The 12687-nt window shown below is 44.6% G+C and overlaps 1 protein-coding gene across 2 annotated transcripts in view; it reads right to left on the bottom strand.

Annotated features, from left to right (window-relative positions):
- ABRAXAS1 (abraxas 1, BRCA1 A complex subunit) overlaps positions 1 to 12687 on the bottom strand; it is an 804658-nt gene that overhangs the window by 281675 nt on the left and 510296 nt on the right. The window lies entirely within an intron of this gene.

A 12687-nucleotide genomic window follows, 5' to 3' on the forward strand; every position in this document is an offset into this window, starting at 1 on the left:
CCCTGCATCACGCTGGAACAAGATGGGTAAGTAATGAATGATGAGAGAGAGTGGGGCGAGTATAAAATATAAAGCAACACTGGGAGAGTTGGTGAAATAACAGGAAATACACATGGAAATTCTCCCAGAATCAAACAGTCTGACCTCAGTGAGAGTAGCCTAGACCCACCCCCCACCCCCTCCAAGAGCACCAAAGCAATCAGGAAAAAAAAAAAAAAAAAACAATAATGCAACTCAGGAAAACAAAATATTGGCTCAGAACTGGAAGTTAAACTACAAGCATCTGGGGCAATAAACTTAACGATGGGGGCAAAGGAGAAATAAACTTAAGGATGGGGACAAAGAAATAAACTAAGGTGAGACACGAGGTGACAACAGTAGAGATAGAAAATCCAAATAAATGTGAGGGGAAAACTAATCAAAAGAAACAGTTAAGGAGAAACAGTATCCAAAATATGAGTAAGGAGTAAATCTCAGTGTCTGTTAAGAAGAGGCAGTAAAAGCTGTCCAGCAGAATGTATGTGGAGGAGGGTTATACAGGGCTACAGATTATAAACCCAGGGTACTGAAGGACTTGGAAAGACTTATGGACATAGGGAACCTCCAAACACTTGTTCTGTCTCAGTCTGGATTCGTCAAGGGCAGGTCATGCTTACTCAACCCAGTGCATTTTTTTGAAAAGGTCAAGCAAAGGATGAAGTCAAGATGGTACGCACTGCATACCTCAACCTTGCCAAAGCTTTTGATACAATTCCTCACTCAGGCATAGTAGAAAATAAATAAACTGGGAGTAAGCCCTTACATCACCCACTGGATTGCCAACTGGCAGATAGGCTGCAGATAATCAAAACAGATAAATTACCTCCTCAAAGAGACCAGTCACCAGTGGAGTCCCCCAGGGTTCTGTGGTAGGACCTCTCCTGTTTGGCATTCGATTAAAAACTAATACTAAATGACTCTGGCTGACTAAGTTTGCACATGACTGCAAGCTAGGAACAGTCACTGAATCCCCAAAAGACTTGTCCATGCTGCAGGAAGGTTCATCTCAAATAAACAACTGGTGTCAAAATCATGGACAAACTAAATATCAAAAAATGCATCTTTGTATCCTTTGGGAAGTCATCTACCCCAGGGAATTACCACACTGACAACACATCCTTAAGAGTTGCTCAGGATTTGTGAAAAGTGACCTAACTTTTGACCAAAATATGTATATTTTAAGAAAGTCCTATATTGCAAAGTTTATAAACAGAAGGATTGTGTCTAGATCTAGGATATCAATGTCCCCCTTTATTCAGCCCTCATTACGCCAGTCATTGAATATAATGCCCCCTTTGGCATGTATCTGTCCAGACACATGCAGCAACTGGAAAGTACAGTTTTGTACCTACCATAAATGTAGATGTCCGAGAGGAATGCATCTGCAGTCTTTACAAATGGGTTGTCCTGTCGTCAGGCAGCCCTTCGGTCGGCCGGATTCCAAAGTCTGGGTCTGGCTTCGGCTGGTGTCGCACTTCACCCGACGTCATTGCGGCAGTTATTCGGGTATAAAGGCATCAGCCGGCGCCATTTTCCTCAGTGTTTCTTGCCCCAGATGCCAGGTGCCCTCTTGGATGGCTAAATTTGGATAAATGCCAAAGTTTCCAAACAGTAGAGAGCAAACACATAAATAAGCATGTATGTACATATATACAAACAAATACACCATAATAGATCCCCCCCAAGCTAGCTGAAGATTGGCAAATACCCTAGGAGTACCTCAGAGGGGAAGGAGGGTGGGTAATCCTGACTGCAGATGCATTCCTCTCGGACATCTACATTTATGGTAGGTACAAAACTGTACTATGTCCTTCAAGGATGCATCTGCAGTCTTTACAAATGGGTAGAATACCATAGCTAAACTAGGGGAGGAGGAAATGAGAAGAGATTATGGTGTAGTTAGGATCCCTTGCAAAACAGCAGTGGCAAAGCCAGCACAGGATCTAGAGTATAGAGGTAAGTTATAATGCTTGGCAAATGTATGCACGGAGGTCCAAGTAGCAGCCTCTATAATGTCCTTGGTAGCCACTCCTCGTAAGAAAGCTGTGGTAGTGGCTGTAGCCCTTGTGGAGTGAGGCCTGATGTTCTCTGGAGTTTTCTTTCCATGGTAGGAGTAACAAAATCTAATGCAATTTCCTATCCATTTGGAGATTGTCTGTTTAGAAATTGGTTTTCCTTCCTTTCCTGCTGCATATGCTACCAGAAGCTGGTTAGTTTTTCTATTGTTTTTTGTCCTGTCCAGGTAGTAGCGTAATTGTCTGTGTACATCCAAGGTATGTAAGAGCCTTTCTCCCTGTTCTGTGGGTTGGGGAAGAATGTAGGTAGGTGGATAGCCTGATTTAAAGATACTCTGGATACCACCTTAGGCATAAATGTAGGATTTGTTCTCATGGACACTCTATCTTGATGGAAGATTAGGAAGGGTTGCACTGCCATTAATGCCTGTAGTTCAGAGACCCTTCTTGCTGAAGTTATTGCCAGCAGGAAAGCAGTCTTCCAGGATAAGTATTGTAATTCTGCTGTTGCTGCTGGTTCGAAAGGGGGAAGAGTCAGTTTTTCTAGCACAAAGTTCAAGTCCCATGCGGCAATGGAGGTTTCCTGGGAGGTTTTACATTTTGATTCCTCTCAGAAACTGTCTGAGCAGAGGATGCGAGAAGACAGGAGGATCCAAGCTGTACTCTGCTGAAATAGCTGATGCATGTATCTTGATGGAGGAATAGGACAGGCCTGTATGGAAGAGCTCCGCCAAGTACTCCAGGATGTTGGCTATGTTCACCAGTGTCACATCTTGCCCCTTTGCAGTACTCCAGATGAGATATCCTTTCCATTTTGCTGCATAATTCTTTCTTGTTGAAGGTCTACGAGCCTCCAGGATTATGTCTTTAACCCTTTGGGATAAATTTGGGTTAATTGCTGTTATGTAATGTTCCAGGCAGTTAGCTGCAGAGTTTTTAAGTTTGGATGCAGAATGTTGTAGTTGTTCTGTGTCAGCAGTAATGGGATCAGGGGCAGTGTCCATATTTGTCCCGGGACATGCTCCTCAGAAGTGGATACCAATGTTGTCTTGGCCAGTCTGGGGCTATCAGAATGATCCTCGGACGTTCCTCTTTGATCTTGAGAAGCACCTTGTGCATCAAAGGTAGTGGTGGGAATGCGTATGCTGTCAGGCTTTTCCAACTGAAGGATAGGAGTCCACCTTCCAAGCAAGTGGGTGGTAAGTCCTTGTGCAGAATTTCTTCAACTGGTGATTGAAAGGGGATGCAAACAAGTCTATTTGTGGTAATCCCCATTCTCTTGTGATGGTTTTGAAGATGTCCGGATGCAGCATCCATTCGTGGGCATCTGTTGTAGTTCTGCTTAATATGTCTGCTAGAATGTTTTCCTTCCCTGGTGCATAAATTGCCTGTAACTGAATGTTGTAGCTCAGAGCCACATCCCATAGGTCCAGTGCCAACCGCATAGAGGGTATGAGTGTGTGCCTCCCTGTTTGTTGATGTACCACATAACTGTGGTGTTGTCTGTCCTTATCAACTGGCCTTCTTGGAGAAAAGGTCTGAATGCCTGGATTGCCAATTTTACTGCCATCATTTCTTTTAGATTTATGTGCAGATGCAGCTGGTCTTGAGTCCATAGGCCTTGAAAGCACTTGCCCATCATGTGTGCCCCCAACCGAGGTCTGAGGCATCTGTCGTGATGGTTTGTCTTGGTTGACTTTTGCAGAAGGGCAGTCCTGTGTTGGATTGACAGGCCTGAGCCCACCATAAGAACTCTTGCTTCAGGCATGGGATCATTGGAATTTTGGTTTCTAGGCTGTGCTTGTGCTGAGACCACAAATTCTTTAGGTACCACTGTAGCTTTCTCATATGCAGCCTGGCATGAGGTACCAGTATTATGCAGGATGCCATGAAGCCTAGAGCTTGTAGCACTTTTCTTGCAGTTAGATGGCTCTGCTTTGTTAATGCCAAGAAGTAGAGAGGAAGTTGCTCTTTCTTTTCTGCAGTTAGAAATGCCATTTGTTTTGATGTGTCCAGTTCTGGACCCAGAAAGGTTATTCTTTGGGATGGAATCGGCCTTGACTTTTTTGTATTGACTGTATATCCCAGAGCTTGCAGCAGGTAGATGACTCTTTGTAAATCTTCTGTGAGTTTGTTTTTGTTGTCCGCTTGTATCAGGCAGTCGTCCAGGTAGGGATAGATTTGAATTCCCTGAAGTCTGCAATGAGCGATTACTGATGCCAGGCATTTCGTGAACACTCTGGGCGCAGTAGATAAGCCAAAGGGCAATGCTGAGAATTGATAATGCTCTGATCCTGCAAGAAATCTGAGGTATCTTCTGCAAATTGGTCTTATGGGGACGTGCAGGTATGCCTCCTTGAGATCTAGAGTTACCAGCCAAGACTCCTTGCCCAGCATGGGAAGAAGCTGCTGTAGGGTCAGCATTTTGAATTTTGGGACAATGAGGAATGTGTTTAAAGTGGACAGGTCTAGAATAGGTCTCCATCTGTTTTCTTTTCTTGGTACCAGGAAGAGCCTGGAGTAAAATCCCTTCCCTTGCTCCATAAATGGTACCTTTTCCACAGCTCTCATTCTTAATAATTGAGATATTTGTTTTAGAGCTTCTGCCCTTTGAGAAGGTGGTAGGTTTGGCATTCCTCTCTTTCCTGGTAGTGTATGGAAATGTAACCTGTAACCTTTGTCTATAGTCTGTAAAATCCATTTTTCTCTTGTAATGCAGTGCCAGTTTCTTGAAAATAATGTTAGCTTTCCGCCTAAGGGTGCTTCTAGTTGTTCCCTGGTAGGCGGTGCCACCGCCAAGTCACTGTGATTGAGTTGTTGTAGTTGTGGTGGCTGTATCCGTGCCTCGTTGGTTGTTGCCCTGCCACTGGCGACCCCTGTAGGCACCTCTGGATTGGTTTCTGCCTCTAGAGCATCTATTCCTGCCTCTTTGTGCCTTAGAGGAGTCCGGAAAGGACCAATTCTTGGAGGGCCAGTTCCTGCTAAACCTTGGAGGTTGAACTTGTAAGAAATCTTTCACTGTTTGCACAGATTTTGCTTTCTCTTCCATCTTTTTTAGTACCTGCTGTGCGGGGGCACCAAATAAATTGACCTTGTCCATAGGTGCATCCAAAAGCTTAGATTTGACATGGTCTGGTAATGCCTGTTCTTTCAACCATGCATGCCTCCTGATAACTGTGCCAGTCATGGCTGATCTAAAGGAAGCCTCCAGTGCATCATAGCCACATTTTAAAGAATGGTTACTAACCTGCTGTATGTTATGTAACATTTCTTGAACATACTTTTTATCTATAGATTCTTCTGAGGACAGCTTTGTAGTCAACTGGTCAAGCATAAACTCTTGATATTGAATCATATGAAATTGGCAGTTCAGAGCTCTAGCTAACAAAGAAGCAGAGGTGTAAACTTTTTTACCCCATCTCTCTAAGGACCTGGAATCCCTTTCAGAGGGGAGGGGGTTTTTAGAAGAAGTAGCTGCTACAGCTTTAGGGCCCTGGGAGATAGTCTCTGGATCTGCAAAAGGAGCCTTATATAAGTGGTGATGAGTGTCCGGGACCCTGTAGTACCTATCGGGCTTAGCAGGAGCCGGAGGTAAAGTATCAGGAGCAGGGCAAACATCATTAAATGCATCATCAACAACAGATAGGACTGGAGGTATAGCTAAAGGCCTATGCTGTGGCAAGTGTAGAAAGGTCCTAAGCCTTTTCCTAGAGTCTGAGAAATCTTGGCCCTGCCACTGAAATTGTTCCCTCATAGCATGCAAGGTTTCCCCAAAGGAAAATTCCTCAGGAGGAGAGGCTGAAGGGATGGACTCCTCAGCATCAGAGTCTTCGTAAGGAGAATAAGAAGCCTCAGGAGGGTCTGTATGATCTGAGTCATCAGAGGAATCATCTGTGGCTACTGGCTCAGGGGGCTCTGCTCTAGGCCTTTTTTCTGGAGGAGGGAGAGAGGCCCTGTCTGGATGTGGCTGGACTCCACGAATTAAAGAGATGAGATCCTCTGCCAAAGAAAGCATATGGGAGCTGGTGCTGGGCCTGTGAGAGGGGGGCTTGGCAGGCACAGGTTTTGATGCTTTGGCTGCCTTAGCCCTGGCAAAGGCCTTAATAGACATAGCTGGAGGAGGCCTAGCAGCTCCACGTGCAGGGGTAGAAATATCTAGGGGAATAGTGTCTGATAAATCCTGCGAAATCGCAACAGAAGGTTGGATTTCAGAAGCCGTTTCTACCATGATAGAAGAGGCCTCGGTAGAAGGCAAGTTATCGGCTGAAGAAAGAACCGCTTGCTCGGTTTCGGCTGAAACCGAGACACTCGTGGTTTGCTTAACCGCGGTTTCGGCCGAAACCGCGGACCGCGAGTGTCGGTCCTTTTCTTTGTGTTTCTTGGTTATTTGCGTAGTCGGAGGATCCGACGGCATAATGTAGGCAAAATCGGAGCCGAAAATCTGTTCAGCAAAGTCCAAGCGACGTCTAAGCGTCCGTCGGTTAAAAGAAGCACAGGCTAGACAAGCTGCTACGTCGTGGTCTGGGCCTAAACAATGTATGCAATAGGAGTGGAAATCTTTATGAGGTATTTGTTTCCCACAAGATAAACAATTATTAACTTTCTCTGACATCGGCTGAGGCAAGAAAGAGTCCCCAACGGGGTACTTAGCTTTATAGAAGTCTTCGAAGTAGTATTCGGTAGTAGTAATCTCTGGATCTGACCTACCGGCACTTGCGAACAGCTTCTGCTTCGGGCGCCACGCGGCAAGAAAGACTGCAGAAAATGGCGTCGGCTGATGCCTTTATACCCGAATAACTGCCGCAATGACGTCGGGTGAAGTGCGACACCAGCCGAAGCCAGACCCAGACTTTGGAATCCGGCCGACCGAAGGGCTGCCTGACGACAGGACAACCCATTTGTAAAGACTGCAGATGCATCCTTGAAGGACATCACCCTCAGAGATACCTTACTGAAAGGATACAAGGCCTAAACAACATGTCCTACATGGACCAACTCAAAGCCCTATCACTATACCCAATATCCTACAGACTGCTAAAAGGTGACCTGCATCTGGCATACAATGCATCCTCTGACTCACTACTGATGGATTTACTGCACATCAGCAATGTTCAGTCTAGGGATCTAAACCTCTTCTGAAACATAAACAGACTAGTTTAGGGAGATGTACATTTCACAGAGGATTCCGCGACAGTGGAACACACTTCCCATCCAAATAAAACAAAACCTCACCCCTGTCCATTTTCAACAGCAAGTTAAATCTATGGTTGGGAAACAGAAAATTTACCTCAGGACTGCTCCCTGTACTACTAATGGGCAGACACAGCTCCTAAATGCTTTATCCCTTGCATGGGTCTCCTCAAATTATCTATGGTATAATCCCAGTTATTCTTATTAGGGGTCATATATAATTGCTGACCATGGGATGGGTAAAGCCAATCTATAACCAAATGAGATAGGTTAGTTCAAGCACAAAAAGGGAAACTGGCTAGGCTTAAAATGGCCCATAAGGGCAGTTAGACTAGTGCTTACCTATGAACCTATGAAAAGATTGTCTGCAGATTAGTCACTGTGCAAGGTAAAATACATGCAGAAAGGACTGGCAACACTTACTCAAAGTATAAGGGCAGAAGTGGTAGAACTTTTCTGTCCAAATTAAATAGTGGGTGGATGGTGTAAACACAAGCTATCCTTTTGAAGAGTTTCTCTCGATGAACTGGGGCTGAAAAACTACACTATTCATCCATCTTCATGGATGGGGGAATCAAAGTATCCTGACTCTGTACCATACTTGTCTGACTTCGGGAACTTTTTAGTATGCCTTAAAATTCAATGAGGAGGGGCATGCAATGACTTAAGCACATTCTCAAGAAAGTGTCCACCCATACTGCACTGATGTCATCAAAAGTTTCCAAAGAAAACAGTGAAAATGCCTAAGACCATCTCTCATGAAGCAAGTTTAATTATAGCAAATGAGATGTGAACAGGCAGGGAACATGATGCACTGTGGGAGTTAGGGAGAGGAGTTACAGCCTGAGAAATATTAGTGGTGCCAAGCTGATCATTGCCTGCAGTAAATACTCCTAAAAGTTGAAGTGGATGGACTGGATCATATATAATCAATGCATTTATTTTATTTGTTAAACAAGTGGCCCAGTTAAGACATGAATGTCCTTTTTCAGGGTGACCAGGAAGCACTGTCTGGTGAACTAACTTGCTCAGAGTCACACAGAATGGAAATGAAGAGTGAAGGGAAATGAAACTGACTATAGGAATCAGCTTGCCAACAGCTGATTACCACAAGTAGGATGATCGATGGTTTATACTGAGAAGAGCTAATCATGGTACATGCCTATCAAACATTTTTAATAAGCAACTATACGAAGAGCAGCAGAGATGGTCCACTTCAAGATTAGCATAAGCTGCAACAATCCTGGGCACCAAATGTAAAAATAAACTACTTCAGCCCCCTCTTTCCTTTCCTATAACCTACTCTGCTTATTCTTACTGATTACAGGTTCATAGGTTGATACTAGGCTAATCTGCCCTAGGGCATTTACAAGCCTAGCCAGAGTGTGTTTGGCTTTTGCCACCCTTCTTAGATTAGTTGACTGTGCCTCTGTATAGTAGGTCACAGAAGATAGCCCATTTAAGGTTAGTTTACTGTGCCTCTGTCTAGCAGTGACACAGAAGCGATCCCGGGGTAAATTTACAATCTCCCATCCAAACGTCAAGATTCTTCTTGAAGAGGGTCATTGAGGGGCTCTGTCTGACATGGATTGGGATTTTGTTCCAGAGTGAGGGGAGCCTCTGGGATATGAATCTGTCCCTCCAGCATGTTTTATTTATTTCTGTGCTGAGGTTTAAGTCACTGGAGCGTGTAGTTCTGATGGAGTTGGATTTCTTGAGGTGGAGCATGTCCATTAATTCTGGGTTGGACATGGCTTTATACGTCAGGCACAGATCGCCTCCGAGTAGGCGGTAAGCAACTGAGTAGAGCTGGAGTTTCTTTAGCCTAGTAGGGCATCTGTTTGAGTCCCTTGATCCTCTTGGTGAGGTACTTTTGGGGTCTTTCTAGTTGTAGTAGGTGTCGGGTAAGGTACATCCCAAATGGGGCATTGTATTCAATTATGGGTCTGATGAGTGATGAGTAGAGGGGCACAATGACCTCTCTTGATCTAGATGTGAACCCCTTTGTGATAAGGTGGGCTATATAGAATGTCTTTCTAACCACTTTGGCAATGTGATTGTCAAAGGAGAGATTGCAATCTACTTGGGTCCCCAAATCCCTAATTACTTCTTCCGTACTTAATGGATTACCACCTATGTGGTAATTTGTGGGCACTTTGTTTTTCCCAAAGGGGGTGACTATGCACTTTTTGGCATTTAGCTTTAGGCCATGGCTCTGGCACCAGTTATCCATCTCCGTGAGACCCTTTTGGAGGATGCTTGTGTCAGCCGGCGAGTCTATTATGGCCCCCAGTTTGCAGTCATCTGCAAACTTTGTCAGCCATAGTCCTCCTGTGTTAGCCTGTACCTCAGAGAAATATATACCGAACAAGAGAGGTCCCAGGACTGAGCCTTGTGGGACGCCACTTGTAACTGTTTTAGAGTCTGACATGGCACCTGCAATTCTGACCATGTGGGTTCTATCCCTAAGCCAGTTTGCAACCCATCTTGTGACACAGGGGTTGATATTTAAGCTGGTGAGCTTATTTATGATGCCCGAGTGGGGTATTGTGTCGAAGGCTTTTGCAAGGTCAAGGTAGGCTGTGTGGACTACCTTCCCTTCGTCTATGGCCTTGGTGACGGTTTCAAAGAAATTGACAAGGTTCAAGAGGCAAGATCTGCCCTTAAAGCCGAATTGGGTAGGATCCAGTGTTTGGAGGTTCCCAATGTCTTTGTTTATGAGTTCCATGATGATACGCTCCATAGCTTTGCAGACCAGGCTAGTTAGGCTTATAGGGCGATAGTTTCCGGGGTCCGTTGTGGCACCATCTTTGTGGAGTGGGACCACTGTTGTTGTACGCCATTCTTTGGGTATATATCCTGTTGTAAGGCTGAGACTGAACAGTGATTTTAAGTGAGGATTCAGTTCTTCTTGGAGCTCATGTAAAACGCAGCCCGGGACACCGTCCGGTCCCATTGATGCTGTGTTTTTTGCTTTGGAGAGGGCAGCTCTCACCTGTGCATCTGTGATGTCAGGGAGGCTACACTCTGTTGGGATAGTCATTTGCTCATTTGGGGGGGAGGGGGGAGAAGTTTGCACTGAACCTGTCTGCCAGAATGTTGGCAATGTCTGTGGGTTCAGTGTATTTTTTGTCATTTTGCACCAACTCAGAGCATATCTGGGAGTTTCCACCCAGGTTTCTGACATAACTAAAGAAAGTCTTGTGATTATCTTTAGCGTCTTGTGCAATTTTTCTTTCGAAGCTAGCCTTAGATGATTTTATGAGGGATCGTAGTTTCTTGCTAGTACTGATCAGAGTTGCCTTCCCTTTCAGGGATTTTGCACTATCATGTAGTAGCTTCCTCCTTCTGTTGTACAGCTTATTTATGGCTGGGGTCCACCAGACAGGTCTCCTGCCTTTGGAGGAGTGTGTCTTGGTTTTATCTGGGATAGCACGACCCATGCATTCCTGTAGGTATCCATAGAATGCATTTGTAAAGGATTCTGCGGTTTGGGCCGTATTTTCCACTGGCCCTGGGGCTTTGAAGGATTCTACCTCGGTTTTGAGAAGTGGGAAGTTTGCTTTTGAGAAGTTTTTGACCATGGTTTCCTTTGCTGGGGGTGGGGACGGGATATGGATGTCCATAGTGATTAATTTATGGTCAGATCTTACCAATGAGGGGTATACCTCTGGTATGGAACATAGAGTCCCCATGTTGGTGATGATCAGGTCCAATATGTTTTCCCCTCTTGTGGGAGTTTATAAATTCTAGGAACCGTTAGGCTAGGGTGTTGGGGCTTGAGTAGTGCTCCCAGTCTATGTTTGGGTAGTTAAAGTCACCCAATATAATGGTGTTTGGAGAGACCTTCATATTCTCCAGTGTCTTCAGGAAAGCAGAGTGGGGTTCCTGAGTTTGGGAGGGTGGTCTGTAGCAGACTACAAACTGGAAGGCAGTTTTGCCCACTGTTAGTTGCACGTGGATGGTCTCAGATGTTTTGTGCAGTGCCACTAGCCTGGAGGTATGGGTATCTTTGATGAATATGGATACTCCCCCCTCCTCTTGTGGTTCTGTCCGAGTTTTGGGGCCGAAAGGCATGGTATGAGGTATAGCCTGGTAGTGCTGGGGTGCTCTCGGGAGCCTTGAACCAGGTTTCTGTTACTGCACAGATATCGATATTCTCCATACTGAGGAGAGCCTCGAGTGCGTGCATCTTGAAGTTTAGACTTCTGGCGTTGAGCAGCATTACCCTTAGTTTCTTTTTCCTTGTGTTGTCTAAGGAGGTGGGTTTGTCTTTTGAGCCTTGCCTAAAAAAGGCACTATGGGAGTGGCAAGAGCCTTGGCCAGTATTCAAAAACCCAGGGGTGAAAGGTACAAGCCGTCCCTAGCGAAGCAACGTGGCTTGTCAAGCATGTCATCCCAGGCTGACAGACACTGGATCCCCTTTGAGTGACACCAATACTTTAGCCAATTGTTGAAATTGATCATTTTGTCTTTATACTGTGGTATCATTCTTGGTGAGGGTAAGATGCTACTCAAGGTCAGGGTCATACCAGCCTGGGCCACATGATCAGAGAGCTCCTCTATGTCTCTTTTCATGTAATCCAGGGAGGTACGTCTCAGGTCATTCACACCAGCATGGACAATGACGGAGTCATATTTGTACTTGCTTTGGAGTGACCTGAGTGCTTGCGTTATGTGGCGGATCCTGGCACCCGACAGGCAGCTTACAGTGACCTTCTCCTTGTTCAGCCTGGTGAGAGGGACATCAGTGTGTCTGACGATAGAGTCACCTATTACAAGTGTATTAGGTGTGTTGTTTAGCCTTAAGGGCTGTGACTGTGTGGCACACTGACTTTGTGAACTATGTGATACGTGGGTATTGTGGGGTAGCAGTTGCTTGGATGTCTTCTTCATCACTCAACCTTTACACCAACTCTCCTTTCACCCTAACTTTTAACTATTTCCTTTATGCTCTTTTTATATTTGATCAATTAGAACAGTAACTTGTAAATACTCGGATAATTGTTTTTTTGTAATCTATAAACAGTTTGCCTATTACTTCTTTCATTATATTTTTCTGTACATTTACATCTCATGCATCCTTTTGTTACCATTCATTACTCTACTCTCCATAATTTCTTCCTTTTCTCTGACAAAAGTTATTCTTGTATCCATTTGTTTTTCTGTGCTTTCTCATTTAATGTAAAGTCTCTCATTGTGAACTCTATTGCTGTAACCAAATTGCGCTTTTTTGGAGATGTTCTCCCCAGGCCTCCACTGAAAAAGGGGATTTGTTCAGTTGGACATTCCCGGTCAACAAATGCCAACTAAATAAATAAACTCCATCAGGCATAACATATTTCATACACATATGTAGTAGAGCTGTATTGGTTACAATTTTTTCTTTAAAAGCTTTCAATATTCACTTGCAAAATCAGAATTCAAAATAATGTTTTGAAGA

The sequence above is a fragment of the Protopterus annectens genome, chromosome 17.part0 (genome assembly GCF_019279795.1).
Source record: "Protopterus annectens isolate FY-2018-M chromosome 17.part0, PAN1.0, whole genome shotgun sequence".
NCBI lineage: Eukaryota > Metazoa > Chordata > Ceratodontiformes > Protopteridae > Protopterus > Protopterus annectens.